Source organism: Ornithorhynchus anatinus, chromosome 15 (assembly GCF_004115215.2).
Source record: "Ornithorhynchus anatinus isolate Pmale09 chromosome 15, mOrnAna1.pri.v4, whole genome shotgun sequence".
Lineage (NCBI taxonomy): Eukaryota > Metazoa > Chordata > Mammalia > Monotremata > Ornithorhynchidae > Ornithorhynchus > Ornithorhynchus anatinus.
Genome location: NC_041742.1, coordinates 20,296,996 through 20,324,332, shown reverse-complemented (window position 1 = coordinate 20,324,332; position 27,337 = coordinate 20,296,996). Strand labels below are relative to the sequence as shown.

At 44.6% G+C, this 27,337-nt stretch overlaps 1 long non-coding RNA gene across 2 annotated transcripts in view; it reads left to right on the top strand.

The window, feature by feature from the left end:
• The window catches only part of LOC103170847, a 217,440-nt gene that overhangs the window by 78,435 nt on the left and 111,668 nt on the right, over nucleotides 1-27,337 (top strand). For both annotated transcript variants that reach the window (XR_005660879.1, XR_005660878.1), the window contains exon 2: nucleotides 1,560-1,626. This is a non-coding gene — a long non-coding RNA (uncharacterized LOC103170847). The remainder of the gene's footprint in view (nucleotides 1-1,559; nucleotides 1,627-27,337) is intronic.

Sequence of the window (27,337 nt, the reverse complement as noted above, 5' to 3'; positions counted from 1 at the left end):
CTTCTACTACATGCGCTTTCATTACACAGTGTGGCTATTACCAGTTGGAAATACTCTTCCCACAACATGAACTGCATTTTACCATTCAAGACTTTGTACCTCTTTGTGTGTTTGAAACTTTGCAGCATGCAAGAGAGTAAAATCGATTTGAGTGTTCAGGGTATCAAGTAATGTAGTAGTGGTGGACTGAAAACTAACACTGGATTTTGTAACTAAACATGACTGTCATGGTGGAATTTTTGAACCAGCAAATCAATCAGTGATACTTCTGGTGTTTACTATGTGCAGAGCTTTGTAGAAAGCACTTGGGAAAGTACAATGTAGTAAGTAGATATTCCCGTCCTCACAGATTTAGTTTTGTGGAATCTATTGCCAATCTATTGACTCAGTGGTTATTATATGATTGTCTAATTACACTAGGTTTTTCAAAGGCATAACTACTGTGTTGTCGCAGAATTGACTACACTGATTGCTTGGGATCAAAGTGAGCGAATAGTTTTGCAGCCCGCCACCAAAGTTGAGATGGGAGAGATCGATCAGGTCGCTGTACATTCAACATCAATCTCTACAAATAAATATCGTAGTTACAAGAATGAGTTGAAGGGGGGCAGAGTGGATCATAGATGGTTGGAGAATAGCAGTGTGGCCAAGGGAAAAGAGCAAAGGCCTGGGAGTCACAGGACCTGGGTCTAATCCTGGCTCTGTTACTCATCTGCCTCATCTATAAAGTGGGGATTAAGACTGTAAAACCCAGGTGAGGCAGGGACTGTGTCCAACCTGATTATCCTGGATCCACCCCAGTGTTGAGTACAGTGCCTGGCACATAGTAAGCTCTCGTCCTCTAGGCTGTAGGCTCACTGTGGGCAGGGAGTGTGTCAGTTTATTGTTATACTGTACTCTCCCAAACAGAGTGTTCTGTCCACAGTAAGCACTCAATAAATTGAATTGAAAGAATGCTTAACAAATACCATAAAAAATGGGTGGGTCCATCAGGGAAATACTTTTCAAGAGCTTCAGATTAAGATTTAATAGAAGGGGAGAAATTGGTTTTGAGGGTAGGAGTAGGAAGATTTTTCTTGCCCTCGAGGACATCTTAGACGAAAGCTTTAGAGGAAGGAGAGGCAGAGAGTGGAAAAAAATGCAATCCGTTAGACTGCAAATTCCTTGAGATCAGGGATTCAATCTACTCTCTCTTTTGTTCTTGTATAAGCGCTGACAACAGAGCTCTGCACTCAGCCCGTGCTCAATAAATACTATTGCTTAGGAATGAGTAGGGCAGAAAATGCGAGTTACATGATGTTTTAATTAGGTTAAGTGAAGGAAGCTAGGTTTGCTTCTGTAAAAATGTGACTTGGAGGAAAAGTCCAATTCTAGGCCTCAAAAATGAATGGCATTGCATTGTTCTGAACCAGTGGTTAAGAAAGATTTCGATTTACCCTGCAGCAAGTTGTAAAAAACATTCAGCCTTTGCTTATTCTGTAACTGTGACTCATACAAGACAAAGCTGCAACTCTGGTCCACTGGAATGATATGATTTTTTTTTTTTTGTATTACTGTAGATTCCGGTCAAAGGAGGGACGAAGCTTTGCAAGTTGGAAGTGATTCACCTAACCACCAGAAATCCTGGTAAAATGAATTCTAAAATCCAGGTCTTCATCTCAGATTCACAATGGACAGGGCTTCACATCTAGCAGAAAATCCACCCAGCTTCTCTGCGTGTAAATATTTCAAACTCAAATGCCTTTTCGTTTTCATGCCCAAGCCATTCAGATAAGAGTTAAAAGCCAATCAGTGGCTGCATCCAACGTGACAAATGGTCCTTTACTTGGATATCTAGCATACAATGCATAACCTGTTATTGTAATGATGTAGTGTACCACTCTTCTAGGTGGATTACTCACCCCATCACAAGAAACTAGAAACTGAATTTGCCTTGCCATAACAAGGCAAAGGGAATCAATGAGTTAATTGATCAGTCAGTGATATTTACTGAGTGTTGACCGATTGCAGAGCACTGGACTACAGAGTTGGTAGATGTGATCCCTGCTCAGGAGGAGTTTACAGTCTCCTGGGGATTAAGGACAGGGGAAATAGATCATCCACATGCCTGATCAACACTGAGGGCTAGTGGAAAAGGCAACTAGGACTGGGAATTAGAAAATCCAGGTTCTAGTCCCGGCCATGTTAATTTGCCTACTGTGTGATTTAATAATCATAATAATGTTGGTATTTGTTAAGCGGTGACTATGTGCAGGGCACTCTTCTAAATGCTGGGGTAGATATAGGGCAATCAGGTTGTCCCACGTGAGGATCACAGTTAATCCCCATTTTACAGATGAGGTAACTGAGGCACAGAGAGGTTAAGTGACTTGCCCACAGTCACACAGCTGACAAGTGGCAGAGCTGGGATTCAAACCCATGACCTCTGACTCCGAAGCCCAGGCTCTTTCCACTGAGTCACGCTGCTTCTTGTCAGTGCCTCAGTATTCTAATGTGTAAAACCTGTTCTCGCTCCCTTTTCCTTTCTTTAGGCTGTGAGCCCCATGTGGGCCAGGGACTCTGTCCCTTCTGATTATCTAGTATTTTATCACTTCTTGCTTAGCACAGTGCTTGGCACATAGTAAGTGCTTAATAAATACCGTAATCATTGTTAACAGAAATGTGGAGCAATTAAGCTGAATTCTAAACTTAGTACGCAGTAAGCACTCAATAAATACTACCGACTGACTGATATCACATTAGACCCCGAAGTAATGAGACAAGAGCTGGCAAGATCTGCTGACCTCTCTAAATTTAAAAATTTAGCATGTATTAAAAAATGCTTCGCCTCCAGATGGAATTTTGTTCTGGCTCACGTTCATAATCGTTTCATTTCTATTGTTGTTAGTGTCACCTCCTGCTGGATAGTAGCAGACAGAAAGGCAATGTGACATTAAGGAATGATTGATTGGAAAGTAATTTGGAAATATATATTGCTCCATGATGTTGAATAATAGGCTAAATAACAAGGCCACCTGTGTGCACTAATTCCTTCCTATATGAAACTGAGCTTTACTGATTGGCTATGTTAAGACAAAGTTGATGTTGTCTATCTCTAAACACTTTGCTACTCTAGGGTTAGGTGACTTTTTTTTGGATTTAGGGTGTTGTCCTAAGGAAATGTGGCCTGATCAATCTGGAATATTCCTTCTAGGATGATACTCTTGGTAGAGTCTTTTTATGTGCCCATTTGTGATGGAAAACATCATAGTTGAAATATTTTAGCCTTAGATGAGAATAATTAGCCACTTGCACCTGGGAGGACCTGGCTCTTTAAAAAAAAAAAAAAAGCCTCTACCACCCAGGATGGTATCAGTCTCTCTTTGAAAAATCTTTTCTTTCAGGCAGATAAACAGAGAGTGTGAGGAGAGCAATGGCCGGCTGGTTCTGTGATGTCGTGAGGTCAAATCTCTTGTAATAGAGACAAGGCCTGTGAAGAAGTGATCCTTTGTGAAAGAGCAGCATGAGGAAGTCACCCATGCATTTCTTTTTCTTTTTATATTCACAGCTACAGTTCAGGCTGGGAGGGAGGTAGCTTGGGGCTATTTTGGGAGACATATCATACTCTGTTTTTCTTCTTTTCTTGTGGGCAAGGAAGGGCAAGTTTATGGGCAAGGAAGATTTAACAGCATTCATCAAAAGTGAGACAGGGACTGAAACAATCATAAAGCATATACTTTGAGAAAAAAAAAATCCTCAGGCCCAAGCTACTGTTGATTTGCCTCAATGGTTGATCACTAATGCAGGAAAAGGAAGGGCAGAAACCAGCCCTTGTTTTCTCCCCGTGCATTCATCTCAGCTTTTTTGAACAAGTAATGGGGACGCATATATATTTAAATATCTGATTAAGTATATCACTCCTTGGGCAAAATGGGTTATTTGTTATAAGCCATTTTTCATCTGCACAATTTTTGTAAGTCTTCGAGAGAAAGCTTGATAGCAGAACTATCTGAGTGTTTGCTTTCCCCTGCCATCGGAATTCCCACTGTTCGAAATCTCTATCAAATCAGCATGTGCCTCCTTAGGGAGGTCGACATTCCCATAAAAGGACCATTCCAAATCCCTTGGATAAGTTTATTTCCCAGTGCTATTCAGACAAACCAAGCATTCCAATTGTTTCCCTTGACCTTTTAATCCACCCTCCTCTCCAAGCAGAGGTCAAAGGACAAGAATCAGCTCCCGCTCCCAGTTTCCCTTCCATAATATTTTTGACCTTAAACCTTAAATATCATGTGGGAAAATTAAGGAGCTTAGCAGAGCCAGGATTGGTGGTGGTGGTGGTGGGTGGGGAGGGGGGTGTTAAAGATTGGTATTTATATAATTGATCATTAAGTCTTGAATAGGAAAGTAATTGCAAAAAATTTTATTCAGATTGAGAACAAAAGGGGTATAAAGACAATTACTTCATGTAGGGATGATACTCCCAAATATGATGAAAAGGTTAAATGTGAGCAGCCTCAATCATTTCTAAAAATCAGAATGTTCTTCTGAAGCAATTTCATAACACCTATAGATCACAGATGTTATGTTTATATGTATTTAATACTCTGTTGCAAAAGAATAATTACTGTGTCTTATGACTTCCTGAGTTCTTACTCATAGATTTAATTATAGGCTTGCTTCTGCTGAGCAGTTGTTCTCAAGACTGTCTTTCTGTAGAAACCCCTTTTGGCAATGGGGTCTAAATTTTAGGGAGCCCCTTTTGGCATTCGACTGAAGAAATCCTTTCCAATTCTAGGCCTGAACTTCCTCCCTCTTGACACTTCATCTGCACAGGATTGCATCCACAGGCTCCCCGCCCTCTTTGCTTCTCTTTCAGTTCCTTCTGAGCTTGTCATGGGAGTGCCCTACAATCCCTTCTCATTCCCTCCAACTCCATTCCTTCCCTTCTCTCTCACTCCCCCCTTTCTCTCTTCCCTTTTCACAGTTTCTTCTCCTTTGCTCTATCCCTTTCCTTCACTCTTTTTTCTCTTTTCTCCCCACTCCTCCTTCACTCTTCTTTTCTCCTTTCTCCCTCCTCCTCCTTCACGCTCTACTTTTACTTCTTTCTCCCTCTCATTTAGGAAGACCCAGGTGCTTAAGATGTCACTTGGGTCACCCTGACCCCCACACGGTGTAAGGTAACAAAGCCACACATACTATTTCTAGGAAGCCCAACTGAATCTGCCCGAACCTAGAATGTTTTCCCAGGGACCTCCTGGCCCCTTGAATTTTTTTTGCAAATGGTATTTAAGTGCTTACTATGTATCAGGCTCTGTTGATACAGATAGTACCCGGGCCTCTGAGTCAGAGGGTCCAGGGTTCTAAATCCAGTTCTGCCATGTGTCTGCTGTGTGACCTTGGGTAAGGCACTTCACTTCTCTGTGCCTCTGTGCCTCTGTCAAATGGGGTTTGACACTGCAAACCCCAAGTGGGACAGGGACTGTGTCCAACCCGATTTGCTCATATTCGTTCCAGCGCTTAGTACGGTGCCTGGCACATAGTAAGTGCTTAACAAATACGATTATTATTATTATCAGGCTGGACAATAGGCAAGTGTTAGAGACAGAATGACAGTCCGTGTACCACAAGGGGCTCACAATGTTAATATCCCTTTTGCAGATCAGGTAACTGAGGCACGGTCACACAGCATACAAGTGGTAGAATAAAGTCCCTCTGGCTTGCTTCCCTGCCCAGGACTGGGGGAGTCACAGTGGAGGTTGGGGAGAAGGTCGAATAAAAATGCCTGTCACAAGATTCGTATCTATACATGGAACTAATACACAACTGGATGAAGCAGCGTGGCCTAATGGAAAAACCCACCAGGCTGGGTGGACCGGAATTCAGAGGACCAGCATTCTCATCCCTTCTCTGCCTCTTACTTGCCTTGTGATCTTGGAGGAGTCACTTAGCTTGGAGGAGTCAGCGCTTAGAAAAGTGACTGGCACACAGTAAGCACTTAACAGATACCATTAAAGAAATGATCTGGGCATCAGTTTCTTCATCTGTAAAATACGGATTCAGTACTTGTTTTCCCCCTCTTGAACCACGAGCCTCTTGTGGAACAGGGACTGTGTCCGATCTGATTATCATGTGTCTACCCCAGCACTTTGTATAGTGCTTGACACATAGTAGAGAAGCAGTTTGGCTCAGTGGAAAGAGCCCGAGCTTGGAAGTCAGAGGTCATGGGTTTAAATCCCGGCTCAACCGCATGTCAGCTGTGTGACTTTGGGCAACTCACTTAACTTCTCTGAGCCTTGGTTACCTCATCTGTAAAATGGGGATTAAGACTGTGAGCCCCACGGGACAACTCGATCACCTTAAATGCTCTCCAGTGCTTAGAACAGTGCTGTGCACCTAGTAAGCCCTTAACAAATACGATCATTATAACAGATGCTTCAAAAGTAACAGCCATAATAATATTAACAATAACATGATGAACGGCCACCCTTCCCATCTACTCCTTCTCCTCCCCTTCCTTTCCCTTTCCTTTTCCCCTTTGTGCAGCACCTTAAATTTCAGTCCTCGGGGCTACCGGAATCCCCACCCCCTGTAGGAGAAAGACCTGGGGGAGAGAGATTGCTGGAAGACCATATCAGAGAGGTCTAAGGATTAGCCCTGCTTCGGGAGGAAAGCATCTGGTGTTCAGCTGGGAGTGCCCGCGTTTTCGAAAGAAGGTGGTAATTCGCTTTCTGCTCGGGGAGCTGGCGTTGACCTCTTAACAAAGAACAGGTTCAATCTGCTTCCCCTCCTCCACCCCAGGAGACTGATGAGGGTCACATGACCTTTCTAGACAGCACAGAATTTGGATGGTAATATAGAGCAGAGGGAGGAGGGGAGCTTGCACATTGCCCTGCTGTGCTGGAGGGGGAAGGGGGAGGAGAGAACCAGCCCAGACCAGCTTCATTCCAGAGACTCATTAGGATGCAAATGCCAAATATTTTTACCAGACTGTATAAATTTACAGTTTCCTTTTCAGCTTAAGCAGACAATGTTAAAGCACATTCGGTTTTCTGAATGCAAATCAAACATAGGCGATCTCTTTTAAGACTCAATTAAGGGATTGCAAAAAAAAAAAATTTGATCCTCCATAAGAGAGGATAATGTATCCTTGCAGAAATTTAGGCGATTAGTATTAGCAACAACAAAAATCAAGCCTTCCTGGGGAAATAACAGGAAGTTCTATATAGCTATAAAAATGTAAACCACATCTTGATATTTATCAATGAGGGGATGGGAGGAGTTTTTACTTACCATTCTCGAGGTACTCTCTACAGTTTCATCTTCCCTTACTAACATAAAGATTTCAAACCTCTCCCCACCTCCATCCTCACCCTCCATCAGAGTTTGTTGTTTCTTTCCCAGGTGCAAATGACACAAATGGAAATAATCGTAATTGTAATAGTTGTTAAGTGTATACTGTGTGGCAGGCACTGTGCTAAGCGCTGGGGTAGATAATACAAATCAGGATGGACACAGTCCCTATAATATTCATAATAATGTTGGTATTTGTTAAGCGCATACTATGTGCAGAGCACGGTTCTAAGTGCTGGGGTAGATAGGTAATCAGTTGTCCCACGTGAGGCTCAGTCTTAATCCCCATTTTACAGATGAGGTCACTGAGGCACAGAGAAGTTAAGTGACTTGCCCACAGTCACACAGCTGACAAGTGGCAGATGGGGGATTCGCACCCGTGACCTCTGACTCCCAAGCCCAGGCTCTTTCCACTGAGCCACGCTACTTCCCTATCCCACTTAGGGCTCCCAGTCTCAACCCCCATTTTACAGAAGAGGAAATTGAGGTCCAGACAAGTGAAGTGACTTGCCCAAGGTCACACAGTAGACAAGAGACAGAGAGGGGATTAGAATCCACATCCTTCTGCTTCCCAGTCCAGGCCTCTATTCACTAGGCCATGCTGCTTCTCTAAACTCCCTGCTTAGGCAGCAGACTGCCTTTCACACCCCCACCTTTCTCCAACAGTAAAAAGGAACACTGGGTCAGCCCTTCTGTGCTCCAAGTTATGAGGTTTTGGGTTTCTTTCTTTTTTTCTTTTTTTTTTTTCCAAGAGAGCTCTTTAAGACCTTTAAATGCCATTTTGTGCATGCATAAGTTAAAAATGGCTCTGGCAGGGAGAGAAAAAAATGGCAAATGTATAGTTCACAATCTGTTCTCATCACGTGAAGCCAGATTCAATAAAAACTCCATTTGTTCTTCTGTGGCAGGTTATGCAACTACTCAGCAATGATTCAGGATTTGTGTGGTGAGTGGAGAGGGGGGAAGGGAAAGGAAAGCCGGGAAAAGAAAGCGATCAGGAGCTGTAGGGGAAGGTTGCCCTACATAACTGTGGTATTTGTTAAGTGCTTAGAAGGTGCTGAGCACTGTACTAAGTGCTTGGGTAGAGACAGTGCAGGCAGAACAGTTATAGCCCCTTTCCCACGTGGGATTCACCATCTGAGGCTTGGAGAAGTCATTAACTTGAATGCATATTTTAATTTTACACTATGCTTTGTGCTCGCACACCCAGGCACTCATCAGTATAAAGCAAAAATAGAGCTGCTCTGTATTTTGGCCCTAGACCTGTTTTGGCACCTTCTCCCTAGATCATAGCAATGGCTGACTAATCCCGGTTCTGCCAGTGGAGAAGCTGTGTGGCTTAGTGGCAAGAGCACGGGCTTGGGAGTCAGAGGACATGGGTATCTGCTGTGTGACCTTGAGCAACCCACTTCACTTCTCTGTGCCTGTTACCTCATCTGGAAAATGGGGATTAGGACTGTGAGCCCCACATGGGATAACCTGATTAACTTGTATCCACTCTGGTGCTTAGAACAGTGCTTGGCACATAGTCAGCGCTTAACAAATACCATTATTATTATTGTTGTCTGCTGTGTGAATTTGGGGAAGGCATTGCACTTCTCTGGGCCTCAGTTACCTCACCTGTTAAATGAGGATGAAGACTGTGAACCCCATGTGAGCCAGGGACTGAGTCCAACCCGATGTGCTTGTATCCACCCCAGTGCTTTGTACAGTGCCTGGCACATGGTAAGCACTTATTAACAAATACACATTATTATTATTACACCACAGGGGGGAAGGCTGGACTAGGGTGACTACAGATAAGGGGCCCATAATAATAATAATAATAATTATGTTGGTATTTGTTAAGTGCTTACTGTGTGCCGAGCACTGTTCTAAGCGCTGGGGTAGATACAGGGTAATGAGGTTGTCCCATGTGAGGTTCACAGTTAATCCCCATTTTACAGATGAGGTAACTGAGGCACAGAGAAAGTGACTTGCTCAAGGTTCATTCATTCATTCAATCGTATTTATTGAGCGCTTACTATGTGCAGAGCACTGTACTAAGCGCTTGGGATGAACAAGTCGATAACAGATAGAGACGGTCCCTGCCGTTTGACGGGCTTACAGTCTAATCCGGGGAGATGGACAGACAAGAACAATGGCAATAAATAGAGTCGAGGGGAAGAACATCTCGTAAAAACAATGGCAACTAAATAGAATCAAGGTGATGTACAATTCATTAACAAATTAAATAGGGTAATGAAAATATATACAGTTGAGCGGACGAGTACAGTGCTGTGGGGATGGGAAGGGAGAGGTGGAGGAGCAGAGGGAAAAGGGGAAAAAGAGGGTTTAGCTGCGGAGAGGTAAAGGGGGGATGGCAGAGGGAGTAGAGGGAGAAGAGGAGCTCAGTCTGGGAAGTCCTCTTGGAGGAGGTGAGTTTTAAGTAGGGTTTTGAAGAGGGGAAGAGAATCAGTTTGGCGGAGGTGAGGAGGGAGGGCGTTCCGGGACCGCGGGAGGACGTGACCCGGGGGTCGACGGCGGGATAGGCGAGACCGAGGGACGGTGAGGAGGTGGGCGGCGGAGGAGCGGAGCGTGCGGGGTGGGCGGTAGAAAGAGAGAAGGGAGGAGAGGTAGGAAGGGGCAAGGTGATGGAGAGCCTCGAAGCCTAGAGTGAGGAGTTTTTGTTTGGAGCGGAGGTCGATAGGCAACCACTGGAGTTGTTTAAGACGGGGAGTGACATGCCCAGATCGTTTCTGCAGGAAGATGAGCCGGGCAGCGGAGTGAAGAATAGACCGGAGCGGGGCGAGAGAGGAGGAAGGGAGGTCAGAGAGAAGGCTGACACGGTAGTCTAGCCAGGATATAACGAGAGCCCGTAACAGTAAGGTAGCCGTTTGGGTGGAGAGGAAAGGGTGGATCTTGGCGATATTGTAGAGGTGAAACCGGCAGGTCTTGGTAACGGATAGGATGTGTGGGGTGAACGAGAGAGACGAGTCAAGGATGACACCGAGATCGCGGGCCCGAGAGACGGGAACGATGGTCGTGCCATCCACGGTGATAGAGAAGTCTGGGAGAGGACCGGGTTTGGGAGGGAAGATGAGGAGCTCAGTCTCGCTCATGTTGAGTTTTAGGTGGCGGGCCGACATCCAGGTGGAGACGTCCCGGAGGCAGGAGGAGATGCGAGCCTGAAGGGACGGGGAGAGGACAGGGGCGGAGATGTAGATCTGCGTGTCATCTGCGTAGAGATGGTAGTCGAAGCCGTGAGAGCGAATGAGTTCACCGAGGGAGTGAGTGTAAATGGAGAACAGAAGAGGGCCAAGAACTGACCCTTGAGGAACTCCAACAGTTAAAGGATGGGAGGGGGAGGAGGCTCCAGCGAAGGAGACCGAGAATGACCGACCAGAGAGGTAAGAGGAGAACCGGGAGAGGACAGAGTCCGTGAAGCCAAGGTGAGATAAGGTATGGAGGAGGAGGGGATGGTCGACAGTGTCAAAGGCAGCAGAGAGGTCAAGGAGGATCAGAATGGAGTAGGAGCCATTGGATTTGGCAAGAAGGAGGTCATGGGTGACCTTAGAGAGAGCAGTCTCGGTAGAGTGGAGGGGACAGAAGCCAGATTGGAGGGGGTCTAGGAGAGAATGGGAGTTAAGGAATTCTAAGCATCGATTGTAGACGACTCGTTCTAGGATTTTGGAAAGGAAGGGTAGTAGGGAGATAGGGCGATAACTGGAGGGGGAAGTGGGGTCTAGAGCGGGTTTTTTTAGGATGGGGGAGACGTGGGCATGTTTGAAGGCAGCGGGGAAGGAGCCATTGGAGATTGAGTGGTTAAAAATAGAAGTTAAGGAAGGGAGGAGGGCAGGGGTGATGGTTTTAATAAGGTGAGAGGGAATGGGGTCCGAGGCGCAGGTGGAGGGGGTGGCACTTGCGAGGAGGGAGGAGATCTCATTCAATAGTATTTATTGAGCGCTTACTATGTGCAGAGCACTGTACTAAGCGCTTGGGATGAACAAGTCGGCAACAGATAGAGACAGTCCCTGCCGTTTGACGGGCTTACAGTCTAATCGGGGGAGACGGACAGACAAGAACAATGGCAGTAAACAGCGTCAAGGGGAAGAACATCTCGTAAAAACAATGGCAACTAAATAGAATCAAGGCGATGTACAATTCATTAACAAAATAAATAGGGTAACGAAAATATATACAGTTGAGCGGACGGGTACAGTGCTGTGGGGATGGGAAGGGAGAGGTGGAGGAGCAGAGGGAAAAGGGGAAAATGAGGCTTAAGCTGCGGAGAGGTAAAGGGGGGATGGCAGAGGGAGTAGAGGGGGAGGAGGAGCTCAGTCTGGGAAGGCCTCTTGGAGGAGGTGATTTTTAAGTAAGGTTTTGAAGAGGGAAAGAGAATCAGTTTGGCGGAGGTGAGGAGGGAGGGCGTTCCAGGACCGCGGGAGGACGTGACCCAGGGGTCGACGGCGGGATAGGCGAGACCGAGGGACGGCGAGGAGGTGGGCGGCGGAGGAGCGGAGCGTGCGGGGTGGGCGGTAGAAAGAGAGAAGGGAGGAGAGGTAGGAAGGGGCAAGGTGATGGAGAGCCTTGAAGCCTAGAGTGAGGAGTTTTTGTTTGGAGCGGAGGTCGATAGGCAACCACTGGAGTTGTTTAAGAAGGGGAGTGACATGCCCAGATCGTTTCTGCAGGAAGATGAGCCGGGCAGCGGAGTGAAGAATAGACCGGAGCGGGACGAGAGAGGAGGAAGGGAGGTCAGAGAGAAGGCTGACACAGTAGTCTAGCCGGGATATAACGAGAGCCCGTAATAGTAAGGTAGCCGTTTGGGTGGAGAGGAAAGGGCGGATCTTGGCGATATTGTAGAGGTGAAACCGGCAGGTCTTGGTAACGGATAGGATGTGTGGGGTGAACGAGAGGGACGAGTCAAGGATGACACCGAGATTGCGGGCCTGCGGGACGGGAAGGATGGTCGTGCCATCCACGGTGATGGAGAAGTCTGGGAGCGGACCGGGCTTGGGAGGGAAGATGAGGAGCTCAGTCTTGCTCATGTTGAGTTTTAGGTGGCGGGCAGACATCCAGGTGGAGACGTCCCGGAGGCAGGAGGAGATGCGAGCCCGAAGGGAGGGGGAGAGGACAGGGGCGGAGATGTAGATCTGCGTGTCATCTGCGTAGAGATGGTAGTCAAAGCCGTGAGAGCGAATGAGTTCACCGAGGGAGTGAGTGTAAATGGAGAACAGAAGAGGGCCAAGAACTGACCCTTGAGGAACTCCAACAGTTAAAGGATGGGAGGGGGAGGAGGCTCCAGCGTAGGAGACCGAGAATGATCGGCCAGAGAGGTAAGAGGAGAACCAGGAGAGGACAGAGTCCGTGAAGCCAAGGTGAGATAAGGTACGGAGGAGGAGGGGATGGTCGACAGTGTCAAAGGCAGCAGAGAGGTCAAGGAGGATCAGAATGGAGTAGGAGCCATTGGATTTGGCAAGAAGGAGGTCATGGGTGACCTTAGAGAGAGCAGTCTCGGTAGAGTGGAGGGGACGGAAGCCAGATTGGAGGGGGTCTAGGAGAGAATGGGAGTTAAGGAATTCTAGGCATCCTCATCTCCTCTGAGGATACTGCAGGGAAGGATGGGAAAGTAGGGGAGGGGGTCGGTGGGGGGGAGGGGAGAGGCGGAGGGGTGACTTTGGGGAGCTCAGACCTGATTGTGTTGATTTTCGTGAGGAAATAGGTGGCCAGATCATTGGGAGTGAGAGATGGGGGAGGGGGAGGAACAGGGGGCAGCAAACATGTATTGGAGCAGGGATCAGAACCCATGTCCTTCTGATTCCCCGGCCTGTGCTCCATCTATTATGCTGTGCTGTTTCTCTGAACTGTGGCACCACGGCACATGCAAAAATAATCTTTTTTATGGTAATTATTCAGTGCTTACTATGTGCCAGGCAGTGTACTAAGTACTGGGTTTGAGACAAGTTCAGCAAGTTGGACATAGTCCCTGTCCTGCATGAGACTCTGAGCTGTAATCTCCATTTAACAGATTAGGTAACTGAGACCCAGAGAAGTTAAGTGCCTTACCCATGGTAACACAGCAGATAATTGGCAGAGCAGGGATGAGAATTCTGTGAGCCCCATGTGGGACAGGGACTGTTTCCAACCTGTTTACCTTGTATCTATCCAGTGCTTAGTACAGTGTTGGCATATAGTCAGCACTTAACAAATACCGTAAAGAAGAAAGAAAGGTCCTTCTGACACTCTGGTCCCTGCTCTATCCACTAGGCCATGCTGAATCTCAATAAATATGTGTAAAAGCAACCATCACCATACAGGAATCAAAACCACTCCAGCTGGACCCATTTACAGCTTTTCACTATGGATGACCATTAAGTAAGGATTGAAAGCTGGTGGCCCTTTAACCTATTATATTGGTGGAGTCCTGTGATTGGGTCATGTGATTCCACACTTAGCTACTGAGTTTCTGGGGCAGGAGAGCAGGAGATAGCTCTGCTAAAGTTTCCTGGTTTTCCGGTCTGGAGCTTCAGAGATTCCTATTTGGAATCCCTCTGTCATGTGGTTGAATTAGTGAAGAATCCATGCCCAAAGCCTGAGTGTGTCCATTTGGTCAGGATTTCTTTCTCAGGTGGCTAGCAATCTCACCAGGGGGCTGAAACTCAGATCTAGTCTGCTGCTGCTGCTTTGGGGTAAGTCAGAGTTCTGGCCCTAAGTGGGGAGAACTCTGCACACATCTGGAGAGCCTCCAAGTTGTTGGTATTTTTAAAACGCTTACTATGTGCCGAGCACTGTTCTAAGCGCTGGGGTTGGAGGGGAATCAGGTTGTCCCACGTGGGGCTCACAGACTTAATCCCCATTTTACAGATGAGGGAACTGAGGCACTGAGAAGCTAGGTGACTTGCCCAAAGTCACACAGCTGACAAGTGGCCAAGTTCTGTGGGACATACAGCCCTACACAAAGCTGAGTCCAACTGCCCCTCATTTCACGAGGGAACAAGAACACACGCGTTGTTGGTGATGCAGCGCCCCTCAGATGTAAGTTTGAAGGGATTTGTTTTTAATGTTTTATTTCTGGTTTAGTGGTTCTCTAAGTTGTCCCACCTGTGACTTGTCTGGGCTCTGGATTTTCAGCCCTTGCTGTTGTTACTAAAATGAACCCATTTATCTATGGTGGTAGTTGGGGGGGGGGGGGAGGGGGAGGAAATTCCCCCAAACCTAGAAGAGGGGATTCCCCCTCTTCTGGAGTGTGGTTCAGAGTGGTGTGGAGTGTTATCTAGAAGAAACAGCCCCCTTTTGAGAATCAAGAGATGGAGGGGGGACTAAATTCTTAGCTCTGCCTTTGGCTTTCTGTGTGTGTGCTTTTGGACAGATGACTTAACTTCTTGGTGTCTGTTTCCTTATCCCCAAAAAGGGAATGATAATCACCTGTCTTTCCCAACCTCCTATGGCTATTGTGGGGATAAAATGAGAAAATGGATGTGACAGCGCTTGGCGAAAATAAAAGGATTGCACAATTTCAAGATATTGATTTGAGGCAACTTTGGGGCTTTCATTGAAGTCATTGAATGACCACTGGCACACTTATCAGAAGGTGAGGCATCTCTGTAAAATTCCTAAATGGTTATGTATCCTGGAGTTAAATTTCAGTCAAATGCCAGGCAGAACAACCTCCTGGAATATGCAGAATTGAATGTCAGTGATAATAGCCAATGCTGATCAAAAAAGAAAGGAAGTAGTAGAAAACATTGCATTGAAAGGAAGGGGGTGAAGTGCAGAAATTCCAAGTTGAGTTGAGTCCTGCTTCATGGGGTTAGATGGAGTGCAGTTGTCCAACTGGCAGTTCAACCTTGGGCCTCTTGGAATGATTTCATTTACAATCGGCAGCATCACCTTTGCACAGAAGGACAAATCTACCATTGTAGCCAGATAAGTGGCAGGGACCTTGGATTTTCCTTCCAGAATTCCACATCTTCCGTCCATCGTCTTTAACAAAAGCCATCATCACAGTATGTGCTCAAACACTTACTATGTTCCCAGCACTGTTCTAAGCGCCAGGATAGATACATTGTAACCAGGTTGTCCCATGTGGGGCTCACATTCTTAACCCCCATTTTACAGATGAGGTAACTGAGTCACAGAGAAGTAAGGTGACTTGCCCACAGTCACACAGCTGACAAGTGGCAGAGACGGGATGCAGAGCACTGTACTTAGTGCTTGGAAGAGTACAGTTTAACAAAGCTGGTAGGCACATTGCCTGGCCACAGTGAGCTTCCAGTATAGAGGGGGAGACCAACGTCAATATAAATAAATTATGGCTCTGTACACAAGTGCTTTGGGCTGAGGGGGGAATAGAGGGTGTAAATTGAAGTGTAAGGGTGACACAGAAGGGAGTGGGGGAATAGGTATTGAGGTATTCAAAAAGGCTTTGAAGGTGAGGAGAGTGACTGTCAGATATGAAGAGGGAGGATGTTCCAGGCCAGAAACAGGACGTGGGCAAGAGATCAGCGGTGACATAGATGATTTTGAGCTGGGGCAGGTTTGCATTAGAAGAGAATAATGTGTGGACTGGATTGTAGTAGGAATTCAGAGAGGTAAAGTAGGAGTACACCAGGTGGCTGAGTGTTTTATTAATGATGGTAAGTAGTTTCTGTTTGCAGAGGTGGAGTTTCTGTTTGATGTGGAGAACCAGAGATGGAGAAGGGAGAGTAAAGGTTGATGTATAGTATGTCAGTGGAAGGGTAGGGGGAGAGGTAGGGTCCCTGGGGAATTTTGGATGGACCAGAGAGAGACGTGCTCACCTAGGCAAGAGTAGTCCTTGCCTCTAGCATCCAGAGTACTTGGAGACCTAGTGAAGCCTGCATAAGGTAGCCTTAGCCCTTCTGGACCCTAGAAGCAGGATCTCTGGCCTGGGGCTTCTGTCTCATTTCTCTTTAAAAGAAAGAACAGCAAACTGCTAGCAGAGCAGATTTGACCAGTATGTATTTGACCATCAAACCACTACATTGTCTTGGTGTCATAACCTCATCCTGGCCTGTGGGCGTCTGTAAGAGTTTGACACATTAGTGCTAACATCCTCTCCTATCAAGGCCAAACCCCTAGAAGGGTGGTGGCAATTGTCTGCTTGAAATGTGAGTTTATGAGAGAGCTAAAGGGTCATTGGCTAAGCAGCTAAGATATTACCAATTGAAATTTTGTCTTCACATCATCCAGTAGTTGATGTTCTATGGGAAAAGCTGGTGATGTCTAGTAATACATACAATTCAGAATTGGGAAGCAGTGTGAGCAAAGGATGGAAGACACTTGGCTCTGTCCTCTCCTCTTTGCAGATCCCTTCAAAATCACATCTAGTAATGGTGGCAGCTCATTGGCTTCCCAGTCGACAGACTAAACAGTTCCCGGTAAGGACCAGCAGTGATTTAGCTTCCCCTGAGTAAAATATTGGAGAACTGGAGGAAAGAGATAGGGGGGTTTTGGTCTTTTGAATTTCCCTTCCCTCCTGGTGTGATACAGATTACAGATGTTCAAGACATGGGAAAGAAGAAACATTTAGAATCCGCCAACTGGCGATTGATGGATTTGGCTCCCTTATTACTATTTTTGTGGTGGTGTTTTTTATGATTACCACTGCTTTTAAGTTTGGTGAAGAGGCTTTGAAACCCAATGTGTGTAGGAAAATTCAGAATTGGAGGGGTAATTTTTAAAAGACTGAAGAAATAAGAAACACCACGCTTTATTGGCTACCCTGTGTCATGGTGGATTTTTCTTCATTATAACCTTTGAAACAAAGGAGCTGAAAGAGGGACTCAAGTTAATAACAGCTTGAAAACCCATTGGAAGGCCCTCTTAATTTTCCCATTTTGGAGGAAAAAAGGCTTTTTATAGGTTATTATTTTTATAGTGTATTTGATGTTTTATATGCTGGCGGCAGCTTTCTGGACCCTAGTGGAGAGGAAATTCAAGACAAAATGGGCAAATTGTCAGGAAAATAAGATCCAGTGATGGAGGACTTGCAAATGGAAGAAATCTTCTTCAGCTTGAAAAGAACCACCACTAATGCGCTCATTTGTAACTGAAGCCATAAACTAAAAAAATAAAAAGAGTTGTTGTAAACTCATGTGCATACAGATGGGGTGTAATCATTTCATCCAACATTACTGAATTTTAGTATTTGATTGACCTCACTAATGGCTAGACAGTTTTGTGGACCTAAGTTTTTTGTTTTTTTAAAAAAATAAGCCTTAGTTTTGCTTAGAATTTTCACTTAAGCAATCACCACATAATGGAATGAGAGCATCATCCCTCAATAGCTGAGATTTTTAGGAGGACAAAGTAAAAAGTTCACTCTCCCTTTTAGTGAGAGAAAGTTTCTTCCAGCAGATTTTTGAGAAGAGTAAAAAGAAAAGTTCATAATTGCAGCTGTCACTGAATCGATGAAGATTTTTTTTTTCCCTTTTTTTTGGGGGGGGGGGGCTATTCTTATTCATTCAAATTGTGTAGACAACTTTCCTGCCACAAAAATTGACGAGTGATTTACTCAGCTCCTGAAAATCCCCTGACAGCAAAACTGCACCTCTCACCTGATAATACTTTGCACTGCACAATCCAATTTTCATTATGCATTTGGATTTTTTTTTTCAGGACTCATTTTCCTTCTGTATTGTGGAGGAGAGGTAGCTTTATAATGTCTGAACAGTACAGTGGATTGGGTCTTTGAACCTTACTGTGTCACAGTATAGAGCTCTATTGGAACATAAAAAAAAAACATGCAAGCCTTTGAATTTTTATAGCGGTGGCGTGATAGGTGAAAGTTCTCATAACTCTACTATTTATAAAATTAAAATCTGGACAATTTCTCTGTGCATTCACTATGGCTTTATTTCAAAGCTTGCAGAATTGTTGACCTACTTTTCGGTGGTGAGAGAGGAAGAGCGGTCTAGGTAGCAGTTTCCTTAGACATTTTATGAAGTGATTTCTCTCCCCACCCCTCCCCACCCCTGCCCTCCCCCACAACACATACCCTATAGTTCATGAGCAGTTATTTATATTCAAATGTCTTTGCTTTTCTACCTGGAATCCTTTGTAGGATTTCCAAAATGTTGCTTAGGAGTGTGGGATTTGAGTGGCTGGAGGGAAATGCAGTTTTTAGACTGGTTCACTAGAAAGAAAAAGCTTAGCATCTGTGTGTTCAACTTATGTTGAAGACTGATGTGTTGATATTGCGTTCTGCAGATTGATTATTTTGAAGGGCCAGAGCTTTCTTGTGTGATACTTCAGCCCTTGGGTCTAGGCGAATTTAACACTAATAGATTTATGAGACCTGAGGGTGTACTCACACAAGCAGGTTTTCACAATCAATTAAACGATGACTTGGTGCATAGGAGGCAGGTATTTAGGGTGTGAGTGGTCATAAAACTGGGAGGGGCTATAACCAAAGGAGAGCAGGACTTCTGCTTCTCACTTGAGTTTTTACCGATCACCGATCAGCGCAGACTCTGCGGATGGAGCGAAAGGCCATTATCTCAAATTTCCCTCTATGTAATTCAACACCATTTGAAGCTTCTGGGTCTGCACTGAAAATTTGATCTGCTCTTCTTACTTTCCTCATCTCCCTTCGTCTTGTTCTCTCCCCCCGGCTTCCCCTGACCCCTCAGTTTCCAAGTAGGTATTTTGTTTAGAAATCTGAAAATATGATGAGACATTTTACCAAAGGCAGTCTACTTTTGTGAGATGACAACCCTCACCAGTTGGAATATCCTAGCATAATCTCCAGAGAATGACTTTGGTTAGGATGTTTTTTTATTTCTTTTTATAAGGGGAAAGTCCTGAATAGGGTAACTAGCTGTTCCTAGTCTAACCATCATAGTCTTCATTCATGACAAAGCATCCTAACAAACAAGGGAGAAGTGTACAGGGTTATTGTAATCCATTATTTGAAGCAGAGAGATTCCAAGACCAATATCTCTGTTGTAGTGAGCCCCATAGAAATGTAAGGATGCTCTAAAGCCCAATCCATTTAAAAATAACCCGGAACAAATGCCAGCCAAGAGATGTCAAAGCCAATGCAACAAAATAGAGGTTCCTGATAGTGGGCAAAACTAAAGGATTTTTGACAAAAGCTATTTCAATGGTCAATGCTTTTTCTTCCGAACTTATAATGTTGTATAATACCCTGTGAGAGCAAAGCTGGACAGTTCACAGAAAGAATCAATTTCTGTGTGAGTGGCAAAAAGAACCAGAAAAAGAGTGGGAGTATTTGGGGGGGGGGGTGTCACTTTGAACAAAATGTCTGTAGCAGGTGCAGAAACTCATTAAAAGAAATATTTAATTGACCATCAGTAATGTTTAGTTCTTCACAAAATGACACGCTTACCTTTTACTGAGGAGAGCCCTCAAATTTCTTTCAAAATGGTCATAAATGAGTGTCATGATTACCATAAAGCCCTAAATTAAGAATTGATTAATTACCTATTTTATACTCTTCTCTCCAAGGATTGAGTCCAATTGGAAACCATTTGTTTAGCTTCAGCTGTCAGTCTTTGGTTGCATCTAAATGTAAATATTTAAGTGTTAGTACAATTTTCATTGTTAACTTTTTCTCTCCACAGTTGTCATGTGAATAATTTTACCGCAACTGGGGTAATTAAATAGCTTGAACTGCTGTAGGGTGAGATCATGATTCATTTTCAAGGCAAATCCTGAAAATTTAAAAATGAATAGCCTTCAGTCTCATGTCAGGGTTGCTCTTATTTTGTGATGTATTCAATCAAATCAGTGCTATATATTGTGACCACTGTCTGCAAAGCACCATAATGAGTGCCTGGGAGAGAACAAGAGTCTAGGAGCTTGCGATCTTGTTTCTGAAAACGTACAGGAGTGCTCTTTGGAGTATTCTGATCACTAATGAATGATCCATTCCTTCATTTCCATAATTCATTCAAAGATGAAATGTTCTAGAAGTGGCATGATGCAGGGAACACTTATTTATGGTATTTGTAAAGTGCTTACTATGCGTCAAGCACTGTTCTAAGCACTGCGATAGATACAAGTTAATCAGGTTGGACACAGTCCCTGTCGCACGTGAGGTTCACAGTCTGAGGAAGTAGGATTTAATCCCCTTTTTACAGATATGATAATAATTATGATATTTGTTAAGCGCTTACTATGTGCCAAGCACTGATCTAAGTGCTGGGGTAGATAGAAGGTAAGCAGGTTGTCCCAGGTGGGGCTCACAGTCTTAATGCCCCTATTCCAGATAAGGTAACTGAGGCATAGAGACGTTGTGACTTTGCCACTTAATGCTGTGTGAGGTTGGGCGAGGTGGAATTAGAACTCAGGTCTTCTGCCTCCGGGGCCCGTATTTATTCCACTATGCTATTTTCCTGCCAGTATTTCCATGCAAACATTGTACGCTCCTTCAGGGCAGGGATTGTGTCTACTAATTGTATTATAGTCTCTTAAATGCTTAGTCTAGTGTTCTGCACACAGGAAGGACTCAATACCATTGAATGATTTTTTATTTTTTTTAATGCTTGCAGCATCACATTGATGTTGACGGACAATTGCAACTCTAGGGGGCATCACAGTGACCACATGAAATTCAGTAAACATTGTGGTTGGCTTCATTAGGCCGAGTTTCCGTGTCGCTGTAAATCATTTGGACATCTTTTTCACTGAATGTTTTCCCCTAAAAACAATACGCTTTTGGTTTTTGTAGTGGAGCATTTGAGGACAAACAAAATAAATCCCTTCTCCAAATTTGTTCGTACATTTCCCTACAGGAATAAGAATGTTTCCTTCATCTTAGTCCAAGTAAACAGATTTCCTATCTGATTTGTTAGGCATCAATTAGCTGTATACTCACATGGGGATAATTTTGCAGTCCTTGCGTATCCTTAAAACGGGCAAGAGAAGATTGGGGTATTTGCTGTGGATGTGTGTGATCCTGCCTTATTTATGATTTGGCCAGGGTGTCCTGTGACTAGGGCCAGCCAGAGAGTAGTGATTCCACCTCTAGCAGAGGGAATTCAGGGATGTGTCCTGGAAGGGGCGAGAATAGTCCATTTCCAATAAAGAATGCCAAGAATGAAAATAGTATTGTGTTATTTAAGAACTTACTACATGCAAAGTGCGGGATAGGTACCCCGTAATCAGATAGGATGCATTCCCTGTCCCACAAGGAATTCACATTCTGAGTTGGAGGGAGAACAGGTTTTTCATCTCCATTTTACAGATGAGGAATCTGAGGCATCGAAGAATGAAGTGACCTGCCCAAGGTCACACAGGCAAGTGGAGGGGCTGAGATTAGAGCTCAACTCTCCTGACTCCCACTTCTGTGCTCTGTCTGCAAATGTTTCTCCAACAACTTCCAAGGTAATGGGCAACTGGAGAGAGATATTCTTCTCTTTAAACAAGTCTAAGACCATCCGCCTGAGATAAAGTCGGAGGAAAGTGGAAGGAAGATTTCCTTCCCCCCTGAGGCCAGAAAAGCCTATTATTAGACTTTGGCCCTATTCAAAGGGGAGAATTGAACTTTGATATGCCTAGCCCCTGGAAGAGGACTGTCTTTCAACAGGACAGAATTTCTGGTTCAACGTTCGTTTTGGGTTGAAATAGAATCAGTGTGAGATTGCCTTTCTTTATCACAATACAAAGACATGTTTTTCTGTTACATTCACTACTCAAGTCGAGCCTCGTTTTAATGAAATGATTTAATTAGCTTTCATGGAAAGAAAGAGCTTAGGCTTAAAGCAGATGCTTAGACCTAGTGCATTCAAGACCTGGGAAAAATGACTAAATTCTCCTTGTGTGGTAGCCATTAAAATCCTCTTTCACTTTTAAAAGGGGAAGGAAAATCTGGGTTAGAAAATTTATAGCAGAAATATTACCTTGTTTATATTTTATTATGATCATAACAGTGTGGTTTAATGCACAGCAAGAGCCTGTGTTATAAATGGGAGAGCACATGACAGAGTCAAGATGTTGTTCTAACTCTCCTATTAATAATGCTTGAAACCCCCTCGAGCCTTTTGCTAAGCTAGTAAAATTTCAAGAAGAATAATTACAGTGGATAAAAATAGCAAAAGGATAGTACAGTAGGTCAAACAGTTAAACTATGTTTTATAACATTTGTAAACTTTCCTTTTTTTCCTCTCCTAAATTTCCTGGAGTTATCGCTGGGTTTCCTGTTAGAGCCTCTACAGAGTCACTACTGTCTTAAATTGAGGTGCTGTTGGTGAAAGGCCCTAATTACAGTCACGAAAGTCTGACCAGATAGATTCTGTAACGACCTACTTAAAAATTGTTGGAAGAAGCATTAGTAATAAATACACACCAGGTAGGGGGACGGTGACAGGTTGCCGGAATGTATATCACGCGTGCTATGAGCGTAATCGTCGATCAGGGCTCTGGTGATTCAAAAGGTGAGTGGTACATGGATCATGTGAAACCATTAAATAGTGGGTCTGCTTCTCCCCTTCGTGATCTGGAAGGCACTAACGGAGGGGTAAAACACCCTTCTGCTTTCTTCCTTTTTAGGTTTACTCAGGTAGCCAGCTTTCATCTCCAGCAAACGCAGTTCTGCCAGTGTCATACTTAGAGAGGGACCTTTTTGGCAGGCTGATTTGTCAGAGCCTGGTAATTCAGACTCTGGGAGGCATAAATATCTTAGCATCCCGCTTCTTAGCTGTGACACCTCTTCCTCACCTCAAGAACCCACCCAAAGGAGATTTGGGTCTTTGTGTGCATTTGGCATGATAGTCTATGCCTAGGAAGAAAAATGTTTCCCTCACCGCAACCAGAGCCATCTGTTCAGCCAGTTCTGTGGACCAGTTTCTACACCGACAGGATAGGTGTCATTTTTATGCAATGAGGTGATGGTTTGCACTCAACCATCCACACTCTCCCACCTGGTCCACCTGTACATAGTGGCAAACATTGTGAGAGAGGTGATAGGAGAAAGGTGGGAAGTCTGGAGTCACAAAACAGCATATCTGAGACCCAGGCGGCAACGGACACCATTGCAGTTGACACTCATAGTGGGTTTGTGTAAGCCCGAGGACTTAGCCACCTGTGCCAGTGTGGCTTGGGCATACTGGAGACAAACTGGGTAGTTGAGTATCAGTCTTTCAGTGGTCTCTGTTTCCTGCTTTCTTTACACCCAGTATAGCTTGCGGGTGGCACTTGGCCAAAAGAAGCCAGGTTTCCTACAAGAGAGGACACCAATGCCAGAGGAGAAATCTTTTCTTAATGATTATTTAGCCTTTACTATATGCCAGGAGCTGTACTCAACACGACGGTAGACACCAGGTTGGACACAGACGATGTCCCACTTGGGGATCACGGTCTTAATCCCCATTTTGCAGAGGAGGAGACTGTGGCAGAGAGAAGTTAAATGACTCTCCTAAGGTCACACAGCAGACAAGTGGCAGAGGCAGAATTAGAGCCCAGGTCCTCAGACTCCCAGGTCCATGCTCTTTCCACGAGGCCACGGTGATTGCCAAGTTTGGAGCGGTACGTTTTTCACATGGGCACACGCAGGGACTGTCTCAATCTGTTGCCGACTTGTTCATCCCAAGTGCTTAGTACAGTGCTCTGCACATAGTAAGCGCTCAATAAATACTATTGAAATCTTGCAGAAGGGGAAGAATTGTAGTTGTCATTTTTGCTCCTTCTAGGAATTTTGAGGTGAAGGGAGTCTCTATATAGAAAACTAATTGATATATAAACCTTGGGCTGGAGGAAGTTAGAACTGTGAAACTGAATAAGCTCTCCATCATTAAATTCCATGCAAACTGAAAAATTCTTCTGCCTCCACCCACCGTCAGATCAAATTAGAAAGCAGGGTGTGATTTCTTGGTGTTTTTTGGCCTGAATTATCCAGATACTCTACTAGTGAGGCTCAGGCTGGAGTTGATCTCTACTCCCAAAGAGATCCAAAGTGAGTAGGAGGCTGGTGGGGCGGGGGGGGGGGGGGGGGGGAAGGGGGGAGAGTGGAGGCAGGGGGTGTCACATTGCTTTCATCTAATTGTTTTGTAACCTCACAAGTCAGCTGGAGTCTTACCAAGGAAGAGGCTTGCAAAAGCTCCCAGCCTCACTGAGGCAACTTTCCAAATGATCCATTTTCTTTTCATAGCCAACCCTGGCAGCGATGCTTGTATTTTTGTAGGAACTGGCTCAGAAGGAGAGAATAACTTGCTATTTTATAGTCAGTTTCATCATCCTGCCTGCTCTTTCAAACATGTCACAATTCTGTCTTCTGAACATTTTGATGATTAACAGGATATTGAATTGTGACTAAAATGAATCAAAATGGCCTATTTTGGCTTTGTCCTAGTTTCTCATCCCTGTTGGGTTACTGAAGCCTAACTCTCTTTTTAGGCAAAGGCAATGAGAATTATTGTCTTAGAATGAAGCTTTTTTTTTTTTAAAACCACACAAACAGCATACATAATAGCGATGATAATCATCATAATAAAAACAGACTATTTGACTTATTTTTCCCTCAGCCAGAATTGGAGCAGCTTTCAGAATCGGGCCAGGAAATAATGAGGAAAATAAGTCATCTCTTGGCTCGCAAAAGCTCAGATCCATTTTTTGACTGGGGATGAGGCTTTATCAGTATGAGGGGGGATAATCCAGGTTTTCTGGCATTAAGACAGGCCCTTGTTTCTGTTCTGCACTGCTCCAGTGTGGGGGGTTTGCGCAGAGAGGGAAGATATAGAAATCAGGGGTGGATATACCTTTTCAAGCATTTTGAGAATTTGGTTATCCCGGGCATTTTAAGCTGTATAAGGGTCATCTAGCATTCTTTTCAGTTTCCCCATAGGTGTAATAGTCGGGGGAAAGGGGACCTCACTTTGCCCATTATATGTTTGCTCTGACTAGTGCTCAGCTGGACGTGAAAGGGAGAATTGAGCTCTGGGAGTTAAATGTCTTTTGGGATTAAATCATACTTAAAGGCAGAGTTCCCTCTCTGAGTAGCTCCATGTCCTCATCTGTAAAAATGGGAATTAAAAACCTGTTCTTCCTCCATTTTAGATTTTGAGTCTCCTGTGGGACAGGCATGGCATATGATCCAATTGTCTTGTATTTAGCTCAGTGTTTAGCACAGTGTGGCATGTAAAAACTGATTAATAATTACCGTGATTATTAATATCGGTTCCACCCACAACATTATCCACTTGGCCTGTGTTTATACACCTTGAAGCAGCGGAATCTTTGGCAGTCAAACATGTGTTGTAGCATCCAATAATAATAACAGTTATCATGAGTGAACGTTGGAGTGCTGACTACGTGCCAAGCACCAGCATAGGTACAAGACAATCAGATCAGACCCAGCCCCTGTCCTACATGGAGTTCAAGATATGTGTCAGGTAGGACAGCTTATCTCCATTTTACAGAGGAGGAGACTAAAGTTAAAGCTTGTCCAAGGTCCCACAGCAGACCCATGGCAGAGTTGGGATTAGAGTCTAGGTCTCGTGACTTGGTCAGACTGTAAGCCCCCTGAGGGACAGGAACTGGCTCTAATTCTCAACTGTGAAGCCTCTCTCTTATTAGTCCTTAATAAATACCATTACTCCTGACTCTTGGGCTTGTGCTCTGTCCACTAGGCTACTTAATAATGGTGATGAGCACTTGGATACTTTCTCTACCTCTCCCCTAGAACTCATATTCGATTACCACCTCCTATCTGTAAATTACTTTAATGCCTATCTCCTTCACTTAGATTGAAGCTCCTTGGAGTGTTATTGCTTGATGGAATTTCTCAACAGGAACAACAGATGAGCTTGGGTCTTGAGGCTTTGGGAGAACCTCTGCAGAACAATTAATTACAGGCCTAATGTTTCAAAAGGTCCTTGCTATTCACACCCTTTCATATCTGCCAATCATCAATTGATCGATGGGATTTTTTGAAAACTGTACTGATTGGGGAAAGTTCAATATAAATTGACACTCCCAATCCCTGCCCGTAAGGAGTTTAATAATGATAATAGTACTAGGTGTTTATTATGTGCTAAGCATTTACTATGTGCTAAACACTGGGGTGGATATGTTAGATTAGACACAGTTCCCGTCCTGCATAGGGCTCTCACTCTTAATCCTCATTTTACAGATGAGGGAACTGAGGCCCAGAGAAGTTAAATGACTTGCCCAAGGTCACACAGCTGACATAGGGCGGAACTGGGATTAGAACCCATGACCTTCTGACTCCCAGACCAGTGCTTATAGTTTACAGTCTAAAGGGAGAGAGAGAAATCAAATTACAGATAGGGGAAATAGTAGGGTATAAGGAAAGAAGCTGCATGGCCTAGTGGATAGAGCATGGGCCTGGGAGTCAGAAGGACCTGGTTTCTAATAATAATGATGGTATTTAAGTGCTTACTTTTGTGCCAAGCACTGTTCTAAGCACTGGAGTAGATACAACATGATCAAGTTGTCCCATGTGAGGCTCACAGTCTTAATCCCCATTTTACAGATGAGGTAACTGAGGCACAGAGAAGTGAAGTGGCTTGCCCGAGGTCACAGCAGACAAATGTTAGAGCTGGGATTAGAACCCATGTCCGCTGATTCCCAAGCCCATGCTCTTTCCACTGAGCCACCCTGCTTCTAATACTGGCTCTGCCACCTGTCTGCTGTGTGGCCATGGGCAAGTCACTTCTCTGTGCCTCCGGTTACCCCATTTGGAATATGAGGATTGCTGTTGTGATCCTCACGTGGCACATGGACTGTGTCGAATCTGATTAGCTTGGATCTACACCAGCATTTAGTACAGTGCCTGGCACATTGTAAATGCTTAACAAATACCAAGTGTGGGCTGGGATGAGTATCAGTGTTGGAAGGGGTGCATGGCCACTTGCTTGCTGTGTGACCTTGGGGAAATCTCATGATGCTTCTGTGCCTGTTACTTCTTCTATAAAATGGGGAATGACTGGGAGCCCCTTGTGGGACATGGACTGTGTTCAAACTGATTACCTGCACTCTGATTACATTCCAATGTAATACGTGTCATAAATGATGAATCCCAATA